At 40.3% G+C, this 21,299-nt stretch overlaps 1 protein-coding gene, 1 long non-coding RNA gene and 1 other non-coding gene across 28 annotated transcripts in view; 1 reads left to right on the top strand and 2 right to left on the bottom strand.

The window, feature by feature from the left end:
• LOC146402255 (uncharacterized) overlaps positions 1 to 5,163 on the top strand; it is a 912,822-nt gene extending 907,659 nt beyond the window's left edge. For both annotated transcript variants that reach the window (XR_014805845.1, XR_014805844.1), the window contains exon 7: positions 1,990 to 5,163. This is a non-coding gene — a long non-coding RNA (uncharacterized LOC146402255). The remainder of the gene's footprint in view (positions 1 to 1,989) is intronic.
• The window catches only part of CDH8 (cadherin 8), a 1,221,794-nt gene that overhangs the window by 109,246 nt on the left and 1,091,249 nt on the right, over positions 1 to 21,299 (bottom strand). The gene's annotated exons all lie outside the window — the stretch shown is intronic.
• LOC146402256 (small nucleolar RNA SNORA18) lies at positions 463 to 593 on the bottom strand. Its single transcript, XR_014808745.1, has one exon. It is a non-coding gene; the product is annotated as a small nucleolar RNA SNORA18 (small nucleolar RNA).

The following is a 21,299-nucleotide window of genomic DNA, read 5'->3' on the forward strand; positions in this document are numbered from 1 at the left end:
GGAACATAGGCAAAATTATTTTAAGTCAATTAATTTTCAAGGAATTTCACACATTCTTCTTCTTTCCCCTGTCAACCACCTTAGGTCCTCCAATGTTTGAGTCATAATCTTCAAGATAGCCCTTTCAAAAAGAATTTTTTTGCTCAGTCCACAGTTGTTGTGTCAAGTCACCCACAGTTCTTTTAGTTGGGCTTCCCTGATTTCCAATGGAATATGGGCACTCTTCACCTGTAATTCCCACCTGTAATCTTTGGCATCTAGTTTTCTCAAGCTTTAGGGCCATGTGTTTATGGTCAGAGGAGATGGATCTCTCTGGTTCTGAATTTTTTGATGCCCTCTAAATGTGCATTAAGTTCAAATTGTATTCACTCCTAAGCAATCGTAACCTAGAGTAGGACAGATTGTTGGGATATGCCAATACCTAAGATAAAAACGAGTTTGATTGTTAAGTTTATTTAGCAGATCTGACTTGTAGTTCTTTCCCACAGATCCAACACACAGTTCTGTGAGTAAAGGAAACCAGAGTTACTCTATGAGGCATTTCCAATGAGATATAGGTCTGTAGAAAAAGCCCCATCAAGATAGCCCTCAACTCCAATGCTTATTTTAATGCACAGGAACAATTCCCTTTCCTCTTCCCCTAAGAATAAAACTAGATACCGATCTATAGAATGCATACACACACACACAAATAACTCACCATGGTACATGTTTATGAAATAATTTCCATGTGAATTAATTAGCTAATATTTGTCATAGTTTCAAACCAGTACCACAACTACAAATATGGGGTGGTTTAGTCAAAGCTCTTATTGTTGTCCTAAGAAAATGATTTTCTATCTCATTTTCTCTTATTTTCTACACTTGAAAAATGGGTCCAATAATACTTGCCCTTTATATACCTCAGAGAAATGCTGCAAAGATTAATGAAATCTGTGTAAAGGGCTATACGCTGGATAAATTAAGACATCATCACCATTATTCTGTTGGATTCAAGAAGAATGCAAATGAAACTTCCAGTAGAACTATAACCCTAACAATCTGTGTGAATAAGGCAGATAAAAGAATGCAGGAATAATATGATTTTTAAAGAAGTTTTTGTTGTTTAAACCAAGTGCTTAAGTCAAATATCTAAATCTCAACAGAGCTAAGAAACAAAAAAAAATTCCTCAGGAAAAAAAAAAAAAAGAATGAAGACATCTGAGTATTAAAAAAGGGATGATTTTCAAATGCTGCAGGCTGACACTTCAGTTTGGCACCCAACTCTCAGATGAGATTACTATTATTATCATTAGAATCATGATTCCAAAGACTTAATAAATGGACAATTAGGGTTTATTTCTACTGGAATTCATCAAAATTAGTTGAGATACTCATCCAGGCTTTCCCTCACATCTGTTGCTCTGCTTTATATGGATAAATGTCAGTTAATTTAATTTTTCATTTCTGCTGCCAGATGTTTTGGCATCACATCATTACGGGCATCTAATTGTTTAAAAATGCTCTCAGATAATGCAGGAGAGTTCTACTGTTTTCTGCCTTCTAGGCTTTAGCTTTGATAAGAAAGGAAGTAACTTTATTGTTTTCAAATATGAAACAAGATCTGAAATGCACATCTACCTTGACCCATACCTCAGCAATAGACCGATATAAAATTTTTAAATTGTTGAATTCCTTTGAGAAACCAAAGGCTGATTCCATGGGAGCAAAGAAAGGAGTTAGAAAGAAAGGAGAGAGTCTAATCCAGAATAATTCTGGATACTTGCAAGGAGTCTATGTGCTGTTAACTTGGATATAGTCTACTGATACAGAAAGACAGACTCGGTGGACATTTTACTTCCAGAAAGTGCTAGTTCAGTGTTCCTGAGGAAATTAACTCCATGTATATCCGTATTATAAAATGGGGACAATATACCCTATTTATTTAGCCATCTCTTATCTCCAATATTCATTGTATTTTTAAAAGTTAACAGTCTTCTGTCTGTGCAGGTTACTTATGTTGTGAAGAGGAGCTTCAGGCCAGCACTATCCCAGCACCTTAAATACAAGATCAAGCTTTTGAGCTTCAAGCCTACACAATTCCGGGGATGCATTTATATGCTTTGGAAAAGACAGTCTGCAGAGAGATGAGAGGATGGACACTGTAAGGAGCAAGCCAGCAAGCATCTTGCTCCCTTGAAGAGTAGACTCATGCACACTCTCAACTGTATTTCTTCTGATGTCCTAACACGCTTCAAAGTGTTTACCAAGATGATATCTGCCTGATTTGTGTGTGTGACACTATTCATGCAGTTTCTGGGTAAAAAAACTACTCCATAAAATCAATGGTTATACCAGTGTGACTACTAGGTGCTATTATTGTCACCGCTGTCACAGTGTGTATTACCAGAATTGATCTGGTGCATGTCTGTTGTCACAAAATGAATATCAGTGAGGCATGAATACTAATTACAGATTCATGAAAAGTCTTGGGGTTTCAGAATAACTTTGCACTGTCTAGTGGAATGATCTTGAGAAAACAACTCAAACTCTCTCACCTTCAGCTACATCCTCTAAAATGCAGGGTAATACAAGCAGCCCTGGCTTATTTTCATACAGTTGTTTTGAGGCGTCCATGTATCAAAGAATAAGGAATCAGTTTACAAAGTATATAACATAAAAATAGAAATTGCAGGAATTCCTAGTAGTAGCAGAAATGAAATCCAAAGGCCAGTTATCCTTATCTGGTAAGAGCCTCAGTTTTATGACTAAATTTTCCAAAATATCATCCACTCATTCACTTTGCTAGGTCCACTGAGATGTAAGTTTTGTCCTCAGCTTTGAGGGACCAGAAGCTTTATTTTGTCAGGATATTCCCGAAGAGAATGGCACTTCAGCATAGGCATGCATTAGCCAAGCCCAGGGAAGACACTTGCTTATAACAAGAATGCTAATACATTAATTTACAATAAAAAATAGAATGTCTGCCAAAGGCCTTGTAGTGTGGCACACTGGTTCTGGTGTCAGATACACGTAGATTCAAAGTTTGACTCTGCCTGGTACTACCTGTGAGGTCCTTAGAGCTTAGAGATATACTATAGCTGCCTGATTTTCTCATTTGCAAGTCATAGAGAATATAATTCCCAAACACACAGAGAAGTTTTGTAAAGTCCATGGGTAACTCTACTCAAATGCTTGTGTCAAGCACTGAGGAGAGTAAGCTCAAGAAATGATGGAATAACAGTAGTTGTTAACAGTTGTTCTTATTATCATCATCTAGGTCAGCATATTTTATTGCAGCATTTCTTAAATTGGCTTGAAGAAACATGGAGCAGGAACAGTAGGAGTTAGATGTGTAGTTTAAAGCTTGGTAGGCTTATGCTCTGTTAACTCATCTGTTCTCAGAGGCAAGGCCTAGAAGAGCACATCAGGCTGGGTGTCACTGTCTGGAGGTACCTGGTTGGGTCTCCCTAGCCTATATCTCTGTGACACTCTTTGATTCCCTATTCCCACACATATGCCTCTCTGAGTCACAATACCGGGGATTTAGCAGAAGGCAAGTCTTGATCTGTCCTAACATAACGCTGTCTCCTGAAAAGGCAACCTTAGTTGATGAGACCCTAAAAATGTCAAGGCCAATCTATTTCCATTGGGTCTAACTTCATTTTCATTCTGCCCTTAACAATGACCAACATTTACTGAGTTCTTACTCTCTATACTACACCCAGGAATTCTACTAAGGATGTTATATGTGGTACTTCTATCACTATCCCACCTACATATTGCTGGTGGTAAATTATTTTGTCAACGTGATAGCTAAGATATTATAATACTTTTTGTTGTTACTATCTCTCTCTCTCTCTTTTTGTTGGCTGCACTCGCAGCATGCAAGAATTCCTGGACCCAGGGGTTGAAACTGTGCCACAGCAGTAACCCGAGCCTCATGAGTGACAACTCCAGATCCTTAACTTGCTGAGCCAATAGGGAACTCCTAACTATATTGCAAACTAATTGAGAAGATAAATGCCCTCCTAAAGCAACAGTTCTTAAACAATGTGGTTTCAGGGTCTCTTTATACAGTTCAAATTTATCAAAGAAATCAGAACACTTCTATATATAAAAGCATGTTACTGGGTTATCTCTGTCAACATTTACCAACTGGAAATTACAACTAATTTTTTTTCTTTTTACAGCCTCACCTGTGGCATATGGAAGTTTCCAGGCCAGGGGCTGAATGGGAGCTGCATCTGCGGTCTATACCACAGCCGCAGCCACACTGGATCCTTAACCCACTGAGTGAGGCCAGCGATCAAACCCACATCCTCACATAGACAACGTTGGGTCCTTAAACTGCTGAGCCACAATGGGTACTCCTAACAACTAATTTTTAAAACAAAGTAATACATATGCACACATTCCATTAGCCATTGAACAAAAATACCAACACATGTCCTGTAACCTCTGGAAAACTCCATTCTCATGTTGTCGTGAAAGCATGAGAGAAAAAGGAAAATAGCAACTGAGCATTATTATAAACATATTTGACCTTATAGAACCCTTGGCAATGTCTCAAAGGTCTTAATTTACCCTCGACCATACTTTGAATCGGGTGTTTTAAAGGAAAAAGATGTTTGCCGCCTACCCCCCATCCCATCTTCCCCTGTATATTTCAACCATTCTGTGATTTATTTAAGACCAGGGCCTATGGCATGTAAGGCACACAACAATATACAAAAACACGATTATCCATATCTTAAAATGATGAAATTGAGGCTTAGAAAGGATAAGCATTTTTCCTAACATTACATGACTTACAGATATTGTAGGTAGTTTACAATCCCATATCTTTCTATCCCCAAACCTCTGCTCTTCATTATCATGTTATGCTGAAGCCACTGAGGATCCATCAACCAGAGATGGATGAGAACTTAGTAATGGTCTCATTTTACCCACATACTAAAGAAAACCTTAAGTCCAGAGGTACCACTACAATAGGGCCCAAGAATTGAGCCTATGTTTCCTGAATGGATTTATGATATCCAACTCCTTGCCTCTTAAAATTAGATGTTCCTATTGCAGATACAATAATTACAATAAGTACACATTAAGAAGAAGGACCAAAGTATCCATGTGAAGGTGTTGATGCACCAAGTTTCTCAGCAAAACTACACTGAATAAAATAAATACACCACCTTATGTGATATCATGTCATATGATTTTTATTCCAAATTGAACTTCAGCAATAGAATTCCCTGATTTTTTGGTTCCCGAATGAGTTTTATCTAGTACAAAGGCTGGCGTCTAATAGCATGTTCATACAAATATTAATATTTTTCAAGGATGTTTGCCCTGTCTTCCCATCTGTCATGCTTAGTAGCACCAAAGAGTAGAGAGATCAGGTTTGACATTAAAACTGATGAATCTGAACCTCACAGTATTAGATCTGTGACCTTATATACATGTCCTGACTTCTTTGGATCTCACTTCACATATTTCTGAAACAACACTCAGGGTATGTCCATCTCAAGGTTGTTACAGAGAGTGAATGACAAATGTTTGAACCCCGTGGAACCCCTGGAATCAGGGAGCATCTCACTTTGGTGACTGTCACTCTGCCTGGAATTAGGTAGCATCTCAAACCCTAGTTTATCATGTCCCCTTGACTGCCACACCCAGATATTATTCAATTTACCAGACTGAGAGTCCATGGGGATCACAGGAGAGTTGCTCTACATGCATCTGTGCAATTTTCCTAGAGCATGATTCTTATGTCCAAAGACCAGTGAGCTTCCCCAGCCTTCCTACAACCAAACAGCAGAACTTGGGCATTCATTTTTATGTTCTCATTGGTGAAAAGGCTCCAGAAAGGTCTCCATGGAAAGAAACGGAGCATACAATGGAGGCTACCATAAGCCTGATGGAAACAAGCCAAGATCACTAAGTCCCTCCCTGTCATCACAAAATTCCCAAAACACCTTGGGTGGATTCATGCTGTTCCTTTGCCTGTTAACAGTCCTGCTTTTCCTCTTCACTTGTCCCAAGGTGGCACTGGGCTTGACTCTGAAGAGTGATGGAGAAGGCATCATATAGAACTAATTTCTTTCTCATATGTGTGGTTAGGATGTGTCTAATTTCCCTCCATTAGAGAAAATGACTGTGACTGTGGTCCAGGGGTTCTCTCCTTACTGCAGAGGCCCCATCTCTAGGCTGGGAACCAGGCCTTTAACAACCTGCGACCATAGTGTCTAGTAGAGAAGGGCAGAAATGTGTTTGACTCACTAGGGTTTTGTGTAATCAGTTAAAAATTATTGGGTACATTGAGTGACTTATCTATTGTATCCTAACTCTCTTTAAGATGGACACTACAAGGGACAAAATCAGTCATTCAGAGGCCAAAGACAAAATAAAGACATTTAATTCAGTATTTCCCATTGTGACTAAATCCTCTTGTTTACATGCCAGAGGCCATTTGTAGAACATATAAATGCTTTCTTAAATCCCTGCCTAACCAATGATTTCTGATAAATATCTGGATATTTTCAGATTTATTTTAGGTATCAGTTTCCCTGCAAGTCACCCAACACATCAGTTTTTGTCTTAGATGCTTTATATATCTTTTTTTAAATAAACAAATATGGGTTTCTATGGTATTCTGTGGAGTTCAGTCTTTGTTTCCTTGTAACTGCTACATAATTATATTGGAAATGTGAAAAACAGTTCAGCAGGAAATCAAATGCTGGCTCAGTGTGGATATTTTTATATCCAGAGATACTCAAATATTAACAGGCAACAAGATTTAGATACTGTGCCTAACACACAATCTAATGACAAGTCTTATTTAAAAGCTAGGGAAAAAATATATATGCTCAAATAGAACATTTTTTTTTAGCAAACAGATTTTCTTCACAGTGCTTTAGAATGGTTTATTTGTTTTGCTAAGCAAAACCATTAAAGTCAAGACAGAGAGAAGGTTCTAAAAAATCAGTGTCTCTTAAACATCAAGCTCACAACAGTCCACCTGAAAGAACAGAAGATGAGGCTTTGGTCATTATTACCACTGCTAAAAACAGATATATTAAAATATATTTAGAATATATGATATAATGTGATGATTATAGTGATATAATCCATATTCATTATAAAAATATGATAGTAATTATATATACATATATGTTCACTATATCAACCAGGTGAGTTTTAGTTCCTTGTTCAGTATTAAAGTTTCCTTTTTATCTGTAAATAAACACATTAGATGGATCAAGGAAATTGTTAATGTTCAAGTAGGTAGTTGCCAATGGAACCTAGGTTGGAATTTATATTTGTTTGCCTGCAGTGTTGATGCTTTTTCCTTCCACATTTGCCATCCATGGTTTTATTCCTTGTATCCCTTATTCAGCCTATCATTAAGGTTTCATTGTCCAAATATAACAGCAGGTGTATCATCTTGGGCATCTTTCTAGGTTTATCTCCTGGATAGGGGTTGCAGGAGCAGTCAAACTTTAATATAAGGAGCCCCTTTAGTTTGTTTTAAATTTAGGAACTAGAGGTTCCTAAAAATCCAAATTCCCATGGTACAGATAGTTCACAGATGCGAATTTTAAACTTGTTATCCCCACCTAGACCTACTCCTGCCCTTTCAGTGGGGGAAAAAAAAGCCTATTAATAATCTCCCACTGTGTCTAACTTGTTTTATAAAAAGCTAGCAGAAGGAAGGCTGTGAAGTAATGAGTCATCTTTTCTGTTTTCTGACCTGTTAGCATGAATTACGATGTCTCAGTAGTAACTAGACTACCACTAGGAGACGATGGAAGCTCAATTCTTAAAAATAGGACTGAAGAGTCAGACAAAGCTAGGATCAAATATACACTTAGCCACCTAAACATGGAGAAATTGAAGTTTGGTATCTTAGCTTTATTAGATGAGAGAACTGGCAATACCATCTTAGGGAACTGTTGCAAGGATTAAATGGCTAAAAGGCATGAGAAGTACTAGAACGTTGCCTAGCATACAGTAAGCAACAACTCTTAATTGCATCATTATTTTCATCCTTGTCGCTAAGGCTTACAATATCCAGCACTATTTGTTTCTCCTCTTTGCTCATTAGTTTTAACCAGATGCCAATTTCTGTACATTCAAACAGAAATGCAGTCTTAGCTTTATTAATGCATCATTAATGCAGTCTTAGCTTTATTCTGAATTAGGACTGCAGGGACTGTAGCAATAGTTCTCAAAGCGTGGTCCCTGGACCAGCAGCATCAGTCTCATATGGGAACTTATTAGAAAGACCAGTTCTTTGGCCCAGGAATATACGTTTTAACAAGCTCTCTGGGTGATTCTGATCCATCATCATAGCTGTATTCTCCCTTCTCACTCTCCATGTGTAGGCTCTTGGTTCTACCCATAACCTATTCTGCTCCTAAATCTGGAATGCTAATATTCTGAGTCCTATATTTCCCTTATGTTGATATGTTGATGTATTTGACAGACACAGAGGGTAAGATCATTTCCTATACCTGGCTTCCAAAGGCAATCTTAATTTGCTATACTTAACTTTTCAACCGTATCTTCTTTTCTTTCCTGATTTCTCTAATCTTTAGAAGATATTCTAAGTGCTTCTCCTCTTGAGCAAGACATTTGTTAATTTAGAGATACATCTCTGACAAAAGCCTACAGTTACTTCATGAACCTGGTCCCCAGGGATTCCCTTGTAGTGCAGTGGGTTAAGGATTCACTGTTGTCACTGCAGCAGCTAGGCTGCTGCTGTGGTGTGGGTTTGAACTCTAGCCATGGCCAAAATAAAAGGCATGTACCTTCCCAAAAGAATCATCTCAGAGAAGCCTGTCTCTCCCATCCAATGGAGAAATAACACCCTCTTCCCAGTTATATGCTTTTTAAAACAAATAATTAAGTTTCAATGTGTGCCTTAGAGACAATTTCTCTAAATTCTACTTTGTTGCTTCCTTGTGACAAAGAGCAAAACCCTGGACCTAGGGCAACAAACATGTGGGGTGAACCCTTGTCCAGTAGATACTCCAGGAACAAGAAAATACCAGTATTGTAAGTGAGGGTGGAGAGTAACCAATGCCCTGCCCCCCCACTTTAGATAGAAGCAGGTTCTCAGAGTTCACATTTCTCCCATCTGGCTGAAGGGCCACCTGACCTGGCACCGACATGCTAAAAGATGGAATTGGTGTCTATTTTTAGCCCTAGCTTCTAAGCTTTGGATTAGGGATCCCTGTAATCAGAAAACGTGCTGCATTTTCATTCTTTAGGCTTTGCTGCTTTGTAACCTGCTTCCACTTGTTCAATACAGATCAGATTAAACGATAAATGGGCTTGTTGGGTAATGAAGTGTGGGCTGGCATAATTCAGGGCTTGCCTCAGGCTCTCAGAGGGAAGAGGAATAAAGATTCTGAGATCAGAAGTCCGGCTCCTTAGGGAAAAAGCGAGGGGACCTGAGGTTCCTCTCTGCCAGCACCTTTCTCATGGTCTCTGCCTCTGACTCTTCAGATTGGTTAACATTCTATGGGACGCTTTCCCTGTGAGCGGAGCCAATGCCCCACAATTTTCATACAAGGAGAGCAATGCTGTTCCTGCCCTTTATGCCTCAGCTTCAGTCATGCAAGAAAGAATGACTTTTAAAAATGCAGAAAGCCATTGTGCCTATGTGCTTATCTGTCTAAGACTCTTAACAAAAGCTGAGTGGGGTATATTAAAGCAAAGATCTTTTCCGCTAATCAATTAATAGTGTCTGTTTAGAGTCAGGACTCATCAGGTTAATCTCTTGTGGTATTAATTCTTATTTCCTTTACTCATTCATTAACTCAGCAAATATTTACTGGGCGCCCCAAGCACTATGCTAGGCTCCCAGGATAAAACAGTGATCAATAATAAAGCAGGGAGAGAGGACAAGATGGCGGAGGAGTAGGGGGACACGCTCGCCCTCTCCCACAAACACAACAAAAAAAGCACATCTACAGAAGAAATGACTCGCACAGAACAACAACCAATCGCTGGCAGAGGAACCTAAACTCCAATAACGGCAAGAAGTTCGTGACATTATTGGGCAGAACGGGAGAAAAGAGGAGAGTGAGAGAAGGTGAATCCGAGCGGGACGGGCGCTCCCGAAAGGGAACTGCGGAGGAGAAAGGGATCCCGCACCCTGGAAAGTCTCCTACCGGGGGAAAGATCAAACGAACCGGAGGAATCTCCAGATGCAGAGAAGAGTGTAGCAGTAAGTCGGAGTACGGAAAAACGATCAAGAACCCAACGGACCATCTGAACTACGGGCACAGTCACCAAAAATTGAGACGCCTGGGTGGGGGCTGGGCACCGAATCCTCGGCTCCAGAGGTTAGTCCCCGGGAAAGGGCCGGGGGACGCCTGGGTGGGGGCTGGGCACCGAGACCTCAGCTCTGAAGGTTGGTCCCCGAGAGGGGGCCGGGGGACGCCTGGGTTGGGGCTGGGCACCGAGACCTCGCCTCCGAAGGTTAGTCCCCAAGAAAGGGCCGGGGGACGCCTGGGGGGGGGGGCTGGGCACCGAGACCTCGGCTCCAGAGATTAGTCCCCGGGCTAGGGGGGCGGGGAAGAGCGGAAACTGCTTGGGAGGTCTCTAAACCATTTGACGGGGCAGAGACTGCCAGGGAGACTAGAAAACAAAGCTGTCGCAGAGGAAGGGAGCAATACTCTAGGGGCGGGGAAGTGGAAAGCCGCCTCAGAGGGAACCTGGGAGAAGAGCCTGGTCTGCGCCCGTGCTGGGGAGGGGAGAGAAGAAGGGGTGGGTCCCCATAGAATACCCCCCACGCCACAGCAAGTTTACAGGCCCGCTAGCTAGCAGAAAGCTGTGCTTCCCAGTGCATTCCCTCCCCCCACCCCCGCCACCCCCTACGCTCTCGCCGAACCTGGGGCTGCCTGCCATCCAGGAGGGCTGGCCTCAACAATTGCCTGAAGCCTACCACTGCAGGGGCTCTCCCTGCACAGGCCTGCTTGCCCTTTGGAGGGGCTACACTTCCACAGAGCAGCACCAAACACCACCAGCCCCCTAGAAAAGGCCTGCAGCCCAGAAAAGCTAGAACAAGCCTAGCCAGGCCGTGAATAGATCGAACTAATTCTCCGACGGTTTTTCTGAGACGGGCTCCCCCGGGGAGGAGCCTCTTGAGTCTCCAAGGGCCTTGCTACACGCCCAAGACCCCAGGGGGTGCTAAGACCTAGTGGACCAGCTGCATAGGACTGCCAGCTCCAGGCAGGACCCCCTGCAGCCCAGAAAAGCTGCAACAAGCCTGGCCGAATCGGGAAAAGATCTCAGACGGTCTTTCTGAGTCGGGCTGTCCTGGGGAGGAGCCTCTTGAGCCTCCAAGGGCCCTGCTACCCGCCCAAGACCCAAGGGGGTGCTGAGACCTAGTGGACCAGCTGCATAGGACTGCCAGCTCCAGGCAGGACCCCCTGCAGCCCAGAAAAGCTGCAACAAGCCTGGCCGAATCGGGAAAAGATCTCAAACGGTCTTTCTGAATCGGGCTGCCCTGGGGAGGAGCCTCTTGAGTCTCCAAGGGCCCTGCTACCCGCCCAAGACCCAAGGGGTGCTGAGACCTAGTGGACCAGCTGCATAGGACTGCCAGCTCCAGGCAGGACCCCCTGCAGCCCAGAAAAGCTGCAACAAGCCTGGCCGACTTGGGAAAAGATCTCAGACGGTCTTTCTGAGTCGGGCTATCCTGGGGAGGAGCCTCTTGAGTCTCCAAAGGCCCTGCTACCCGCCCAAGACCCCAAGGGGTGCTGAGACCTAGTGGACCAGCTGCATAGGACTGCCAGCTCCAGGCAGGACCCCCTGCAGCCCAGAAAAGCTGCAACAAGCCTGGCCGAATCGGGAAAAGATCTTAGACGGTCTTTCTGAGTCGGGCTGCCCTGGGGAGGAACGTCTTGAGTCTCCAAGGGCCCTGCTACCCGCCCAAGACCCCAGGGGGTGCTGAGAACCAAGTGAAATCTGCTACCATCGTGGGGTGGACCTCCCAGTCCTGTCTGCCCTCAGGAAGTCCTCCTTTGCTTCAAAGAAACACTGTTAGTCCCATCAACACTCCAGAAAAGCCACACTGCCTCAAAAAAGATTGACCAACAACGACAGCCCTCAGGAAATATTCCAGGGCAGTGACAAGGCAAACACTACCCGATAAAGGAGAGTACAACTCCCTCAGGAGAAAGAAGACAACAAGCAAGATGAAGAAGCTGAGAAACCACCCCCAGTCAAACCAACAGGAGAACTCACCTAAAACAGTCAACAATGAAACTGATCTCTGCAGTCTGACAGACCTGGAGTTCAAAAGAGAAATAGTGAAAATACTGAAGGAATTAAGAGAAGATATGAACAGCAATGCAGATACCCTCAGAAAGGAGCTAGAAAATATAAGGAGGAGCCAAGAAAAACTAGAACATTCATTTGCAGAGATGCAAACTGAACTAGGGGCAGTAAAAACCAGAATGAATAATGCAGAAGAACGAATCAGTGATATGGAAGATAGAATAATGGAAATCACTCAATCTGGTCAACAGACAGAAAACCGAATCAAAAAACTGGAAAGCAATATAAGAGACCTATGGGATAATATAAAACGGGCCAATCTACGCATAATAGGAATTCCAGAAGGAGTAGAAAAAGATAAGGGAATGGAAAATATATTTGAAGAAATTATCGCTGGAAACTTCCCAAATCTAAAGGATACTGGATTCAAGATACAAGAAGCACAGAGGGCCCCAAACAAACTGAACCCAAACAGACCCACACCAAGACACATCATAATAAAAATGGCAAAAGTTAGTGATAAAGAGAGGATCCTAAAAGCAGCAAGAGAAAAACAGAATGTTACCTACAAGGGAACCCCCATAAGAATATCAGCTGATTTCTCTACAGAAACACTACAGGCCAGGAGGGAATGGCAAGAGATATTTAAAGTGCTCAAAGGAAAAAATATGCAACCTAGAATACTTTATCCAGCAAGAATATCATTTAAAATAGAAGGGGAAATAAAATTTTTTCCCAACAAACAAAAACTTAAAGAATACAGCAACACAAAACCCAGGTTAAAGGAAATATTGAAAGGGCTTCTCTAAACCAAAAAGAAAGGAAGGAAAGGGAAGAAAAAAGAAAAGGAAAAAAAAAAAAAAAAAAAAAGAAGAAGAAGAAGAGGAAGAACTAGGACTGAGGAAGATGCAATCAGAGAGCAGTCACTCAAATAAGCCAGCATACAGATTTAATCATGAACATGCTTCAAACAAAATAAAATTAAAAAGAAAAAAATAAAAGAGTCATCAAAACCATAAAATGTGGGCAAGGGATGTTAGGAGGTAAATAATCCTTTTTGTTTGTATGTATGTCTCTCTTCTTAATTTTAATATAATAATGAAGTGTTTGAACTTACAGGACCATCAGGCTAAAACACACAATTATGGGAAGGGGTTAGCATACTTAAAAAACAGGGCAACCACAAGCCAAAACCAAATATTGCATTTGCAAAAAATGAAAAAAAAAATACACTCAAGCAGATAATAACAGGAGACCATCCAACCAAAAAAAAAAAACAAAAAAGAAGAATGGAGAACCATAGAATCAACTGGAACACGAGGTTCAAATGGCAATAAATAATCATCTATCAATTATCACCTTAAATGTCAATGGACTGAATGCCCCAATCAAAAGACACAGAATGGCTGAGTGGATAAAACGGCAAAAACCTTCAATATGCTGCCTACAAGAAACTCACCTTAGGACAAAAGATACATATAGATTGAAAGTGAAAGGCTGGGGAAAAGTATTTCATGCCAATAGACATGACAGAAAAGCAGGAGTTGCAACGCTCATATCAGACAAAATAGACTTTAAAACAAAAGACATAAAGAAAGACAAAGAAGGACACTATTTAATGATTAAGGGATCCATCCAAGGAGAGGATGTTACTATCATCAACATATATGCCCCAAACATAGGAGCACCCAGATACATACAACAAATATTAACAGACATAAAGGGAGATATTGATGAGAATACAATCATAGTAGGAGACCTTAATACCCCCCTCACATCAATGGACAGATCCTCTAGACAGAAAACCAATAAAGCAACAGAGATCCTAAAGGAAACAATAGAAAAGTTAGACTTAATTGATATCTTCAGGACACTACATCCAAAAAAATCAGAATACACATTCTTCTCAAATGCTCATGGAACATTCTCAAGAATCGACCACATATTGGGACATAAAGCGAATCTCAATAAATTTAGGAGCATAGAAATTATCTCAAGTATCTTCTCTGACCACAATGCCATGAAATTAGAAATCAACCATGGGAAAAGCAAAGAGAAAAAACCTACTCCATGGAGACTAAACAACATGCTACTAAAAAACCAATGGGTCAATGAGGAAATCAAGAAGGAAATTAAAAACTATCTTGAAACAAATGATAATGAAGACACAACCTCTCAAAATCTATGGGATGCTGCGAAAGCAGTGCTCAGAGGGAAATTTATAGCAATCCAGGCCTTTCTCAAAAAAGAAGAAAGATCCCAAATTGACAACTTAACCCTCCACCTAAATGAATTAGAAAAAGAAGAACAAAGAAGTCCTAAAGTCAGCAGAAGGAAGGAAATTGTAAAGATCAAAGAAGAAATCAATAAAATAGAGACTCAAAAAACAATAGAGAAAATTAATAAAACCAAGAGCTGGTTCTTTGAAAAGGTGAACAAAATTGATAAACCCCTGGCCAGACTCACTAAAAAGAGGAGAGAAAGAACCCAAATCACCAAAATTATAAATGAAAAAGGAGAAATCACAACGGATACAGCAGAAATACAAAAAACCATAAGAGAATACTATGAACAACTATATGGCAATAAGTTTGACAATCTGGAAGAAATGGACAATTTTCTAGAATCTTACAGCCTGCCAAAACTGAATCAAGCAGAAACAGACCAACTGAACAGACCAATCACTAGAAATGAAATTGAAGAGGTCATAAAATCACTCCCTACAAATAAAAGCCCAGGACCAGATGGCTTCACAGGTGAATTCTATCAAACATATAAAGAGGAATTGGTGCCCATCCTCCTTAAACTCTTTCAAAAGGTTGAAGAAGAAGGAATACTCCCAAAGACATTCTATGAGGCCACCATCACCCTCATTCCAAAACCAGGCAGAGATACCACCAAAAAAGAAAACTATCGCCCAATATCATTGATGAATATAGATGCAAAAATTCTCAACAAAATCTTAGCCAACCGAATCCAACAACATATCAAAAAAATTATACACCATGACCAGGTTGGGTTCATCCCAGGTTCACAAGGATGGTTCAACATACGCAAATCAATCAACATCATACACCACATTAACAAAAAAAAAAGTCAAAAATCATATGATCATTTCAATAGATGCAGAAAAAGCATTTGACAAAGTTCAACATCCATTCATGATCAAGACCCTCGCCAAAGTGGGTATAGAGGGAACATTCCTGAATATAATCAAAGCCATTTATGAGAAACCCACAGCAAATATAATCCTCAATGGGGAAAAACTGAAAGCCTTCTCACTCAAATCTGGAACAAGACAGGGATGCCCACTCTCACCACTGCTCTTCAACATAGTTTTGGAAGTCTTAGCCACAGCAATTAGACAAACAAAAGAAATCAAAGGCATCCATATAGGAAGAGAAGAGATCAAACTGTCACTGTATGCAGATGACATGATTCTATACCTAGAAAACCCTAAGGACTCAACCCCAAAACTCCTTGAACTGATTAATAAATTCAGCAAAGTGGCAGGATATAAGATTAACATTCAGAAGTCAGTTGCATTTCTGTATACCAGCAATGAAACATTAGAAAAGGAATACAAAAATACGATACCTTTTAAAATTGTACCTCACAAAATAAAATACCTCGGAATACACCTAACCAAAGAGGTAAAGGACCTATATGCCGAGAACTATAAAATCTTAATCAAAGAAATCAAAGAAGATGTAAAAAAATGGAAAGATATTCCATGTTCCTGGATTGGAAAAATCAATATTGTGAAAATGGCCATCCTACCCAAAGCAATCTACAGATTCAATGCAATCCCTATCAAATTACCCAGGACATTTTTCACAGAACTAGAACAAACAATCCAAACATTTATATGGAACCACAAAAGACCCAGAATCGCCAAAGCAATCCTGAGAAACAAAAACCAAGCAGGAGGCATCACTCTCCCAGACTTCAAGAAATACTACAAAGCCACAGTCATCAAAACAGTGTGGTACTGGTATCAAAACAGACAGACAGACCAATGGAACAGAATAGAGAATCTGGAAATTAACCCTGACACCTATGGTCAATTAATCTTTGACAAGGGAGGCAAGAACATAAAATGGGAAAAGGAAAGTCTATTCAGCAAGCATTGCTGGGAAACCTGGACAGCTGCATGCAAAACAATGAAACTAGAACACACCCTCACACCATGCACAAAAATAAACTCCAAATGGCTGAAAGACTTAAATATACGACAGGACACCATCAAACTCCTAGAAGAAAACATAGGCAAAACACTCTCTGACATCAACATCATGAATATTTTCTCAGGTCAGTCTCCCAAAGCAATAGAAATTAGAGCAAAAATAAACCCATGGGACCTCATCAAACTGAAAAGCTTTTGCACAGCAAAGGAAACCCAAAAGAAAACAAAAAGACAACTTACAGAATGGGAGAAAATAGTTTCAAATGATGCAACTGACAAGGGCTTAATCTCTAGAATATATAAACAACTTATACAACTCAACAGCAAAAAAACCAATCAATCAATGGAAAAATGGGCAAAAGACCTGAATAGACATTTCTCCAAAGAAGATATACAGATGGCCAACAAACACATGAAAAAATGCTCAACATCGCTGATTATAAGAGAAATGCAAATCAAAACTACCATGAGATACCACCTCACACCAGTCAGAATGGCCATCATTAATAAATCCACAAATAACAAGTGCTGGAGGGGCTGTGGAGAAAAGGGAACCCTCCTGCACTGTTGGTGGGAATGTAAACTGGTACAGCCACTATGGAGAACAGTTTGGAGATACCTTAGAAATCTATACATAGAACTTCCATATGACCCTGCAATCCCACTCTTGGGCATCTATCCGGACAAAGCTCTACTTAAAAGAGACACATGCAGCCGCATGTTCATTGCAGCACTATTCACAATAGCCAGGACATGGAAACAATCCAAATGTCCATCGACAGAGGATTGGATTCGGAAGATGTGGTATATATACACGATGGAATACTACTCAGCCATAAAAAAGGATGACATCATGCCATTTGCAGCAACATGGATGGAACTAGAGAATCTCATACTGAGTGAAATGAGCCAGAAAGACAAAGACAAATACCATATGACATCACTTATAACTGGAATCTAATATCCAGCACAAATGAACATCTCCTCAGAAAAGAAAATCAATCATGGACTTGGAGAAGAGACTTGTGGTTGCCTGATGGGAGGGGGAGGGAGTGGGAGGGATCGGGAGCTTGGGCTTATCAGTCATAACATAGAATAGATTTACAAGGAGATCCCGCTGAATAGCATTGAGAACTATGTCTAGATACTCATGTTGCAACAGAAGAAATGGTGGGGGAAAAACTGTAATTGTAATGTATACATGTAAGGATAACCTGACCCCCTTGCTGTACAGTGGGAAAATAAAATTAAAAAAAAAAAAAAAAAATAAAATAAAATAAAAATTCAAATAATAAAAAAAAAAAAAAAATAATAAAGCAATGTTTCATGAGAACAAGGACCTCACCTATTTCTCTCCTTAGAAATACATTTTAAAACTCAAACAAATAAATGGGTATGATAAGCCTCAACCAGTTACTTGAAGGCAAAGAGGATGGCTCTATGAGAATTTATAGCCAAAGAACTTACCCCAGCTTGGCTATCAAGAAATGGTGGTAATAATAGCTAAAGCTTATACCAGCAGTCATGTGATAGAAGCTTTTATACCAGTATAAATGCACTGATAGATTTAATATGAATGATACAAATTGCTATTGAAGCTGAAATTCTAAAGAATCCATAGTTAACCCGTTGACAACGGTTACAAATATTGCAGCTAATCCCTTTTCTCAAATAAGTAAGATGTTGGAGCAGAGAATTTTGGATGTATATATCCTACAAGAAGAGCAATCTGGAAGGAAAATATCATTGTGTGTAGGCTACAGATCTGTATCACCTCTTGGTTATACATATTGGCACCCCAGTCTGAAATAATTTTTTAATGCCCCTAATATTTGGAAATTTCAGTTCCTCCCATCAAGAGGTAACATTTATTTCTTCACCCTTTGAACCTACTCTTGGTAATGTGAATTGCTTTGACCAGTGGAATTTGCAAACTTGATGCAAATAGAGACTTGGTGAGTACTTGTTCTCTGGTCTTTTGCTGTTCCATAGAAGCCTGGAAGGAGCACTGAAGAAGCTGAGCTAGCCTATTAGAGGATGAAAGGCCATGTGGAGCAGAGAAGAGGTGCCAATTAAGGCATCATGCTCTAACCAGCCTTCCATATCTACATGTGAGGCCAGTGTAGACTGTCCAGCCTCTGACAAAGCCACTATTCTACCAGATAGACTAGCAAAATCAGTTCAGAGCAAAACAACTTCCCAACTGCTCCACAGAACCAGGAAAAATACATCTTCATGACTTTAAGTCATTAAGTTTGGGCATCATTTGTTACACAGCAGAAGGGAACCAATACAAATCAGAGTATCCATGTGACTATTTTGATTCCCTTTATTCCTTAGCCCAAATAGCTGGGGAAAAAAAAAAAAAGAGAAAAATGAATGACAAATAGAATGTTTAGATAATGAACTAATAGTTTATGTAAGAAAGAGTAAGCATCAAGTTTGGTCTGGAAAAGGACAGAGAAGAAGATGAGGAAGAGGGAGAGGGGCATTAAAGAGAAAAAAAAAAAATTGTTACTGAGTCCTTCCTATATGCCAGGCCCTGTTTTATGCATTCTACCTGTATTATCTCATTTAATTGTTATAAAAACTTCAACTATATCAACTAAGCCTTAAAGAGATCATGTAATGCATTCAGATCTCACACAGAGCATATGTTTTGGCTGTGAACATTTGACGTCATAGTTCATGGGGTTTTTGTTTGTTTGCTTTTCTTTTTTATGGCCACATCTGTGTCATATGGAAGTTCCTGGGCTAGGTAGGGGTCAAATCAGAACTGCAGCTGTAGGCTTAGGCTATAGCCATAGCAACTCCAGACCTAAGCCATATCTGTGACCTACACTGCAGCTTGAGGCAACACTGAATCTTTAACCCATTGAATAAGACCAGAGATCAAACCTATCCTCATGGAAACTATGCCAGGTTCTTAACCTGCTGAGCCACAACAGGAACTCCCTAGTTTATGTTTTTAGCTAGTAACCATTACTGCTTTCTGAGCAAACAGTTATATCAGTGACTATAACCTTGAGTTTGGGTAAGAAGGTGGCTTTTAAAGGTTGCTAAGCTGGTCAGGTCTGACAGAGGAAATAAGCCCCTCCTACCGGATACATATGTTTGTGGGAAATTGTTCCTCCCAAATAATCTGAGGTTTCCTCAAAAATTCAAAATGTGTATATCCTCAAAATAAAGGGGGGTGGTTTTACTTGATGACAAAAAGGTCACTTTTAGGCACAGCCTCTTTAATTATATAAAATTCTAAAATTAATGTTTACTTTATAATTATTGCTAGAATAATTAATATTAGCATTAGCATTATTCCCAAAAGTTTACTCTGTTCAGAAAGATATTAGCACATAAACATAATCACCTCTGAAAGTCAACTATGTCCCAATACAATTTTTTTAAAAAATTCTTACCACCCAGCTCTAAAGGTGTTTAATTCCTCCCCCATTATATGAATAGGGAAACTAAGCCACAGAGTGAAGTTAAGTAACTTACCAATGGAGTGAGTGTGAAAAAGTAATGACTCCATCCAAGAACAGTGACGTATAAACTTGGTCACTTCTATATTATTCTCTTTGATTTTTAGACATCATGATACCTGTGCTTTCTTCCCAAGCCCATGTGCTTCTTCCTCTGTCCCCAGAGAAACCATAACTGAGGATAAATCAACCTCATATTATCTAATCTTTATAATCTATTCATGTATCTAAGACCTCCCCTACCTGCCCCCTTTGTCTGGTACCCTTAAACCTGGAAATGACCATTCACCATGACTGATCCATTTGCTACAACTTGTACCTGAACAACATGAATTACTGTTGGCTGCATATCTTCTACTCTTTATCTTCAGTAAGAGCTATTGTTGAGGGTTTGGGAGGGCAGTTTATAAAGAGAGACCAGGGCAAGAAATAGGGATAGAAGCCTCACAGCTTCTATCTTTTTTGGGGTTAGAACTAAGGGACTACTGACATCCTAAAGGGGTTCCTAGTTAAATTCTTTATCTCTGATCTCAATCTGCAGGCTTTTTCTAGGTAGATTAGAACGAAAGAGGGGTAAAGATAAAAGAGACAGAGTGGTCCTAGGAGGATATTGGGAGGATGGATGCAGAAGAAAGAGGAAATTAGGGAGCGATTCCCCAGTCAATATTCAAGTACCTGTGTACTTGCGCATGAAGTGAGCACTACAGAGGTTAAAATAAACCTGTGTGGGTTACCCACAGAATGATATCGCTTTGGGGTCTGTATCAGGCCTCTCGCTGAACTTGGAATGACACTACAATCCCTCCTTGTACAGAGGAATTGGAGTCAGGTCAGTTTTTGCAATCTTGTTTTACATGCAAGGAACCTGCATGTAAAGGACCCTGTAGCTTTTCCAGGAAACCTGTAGATTCTCCTTCACTTTTGCATATTTTATTTTATTTTATTTTATTTTATTTTATTTTTCTTTTCATGGCTATACCTGTGGCATATTGAAGTTCCTAGGTTAGGGGTCGAATTGGAGCTGCAGCTGCAGGCCTATGCCACAGCCATGGTGACATCAGATCTGAGCCACATCTGCAACCTACGCTGCAACTTGTGGCAGTGCCAGGTCCTAACCCACTGAGCGAGACCAGGGGTCAAACCTGCATCCTCAGGGAGACTGTGTTGGCTTAAGTGAAAATGGGACCTCCCACTTTTTCATATTTCATTTTCCACTTCCCCTCATTATAAACCTTAAGAATAGTAAGAATATTGATCTCTACCTTACAGAACCTGTATGCTTGTCTGAAGTAGGGGACTGTGATAGGAACCTGCCATGTGCCTATTTTTCCAGACAGTCACATCTGTCATACTTCTCCAGTTTC

Source organism: Sus scrofa, chromosome 6 (assembly GCF_054392235.1).
Source record: "Sus scrofa isolate SSC_HxYL_T2T_F1_AM1 chromosome 6, Sscrofa_HxYL_maternal_Yorkshire_Landrace_v2.0, whole genome shotgun sequence".
Taxonomy (NCBI): Eukaryota; Metazoa; Chordata; class Mammalia; order Artiodactyla; family Suidae; genus Sus; species Sus scrofa.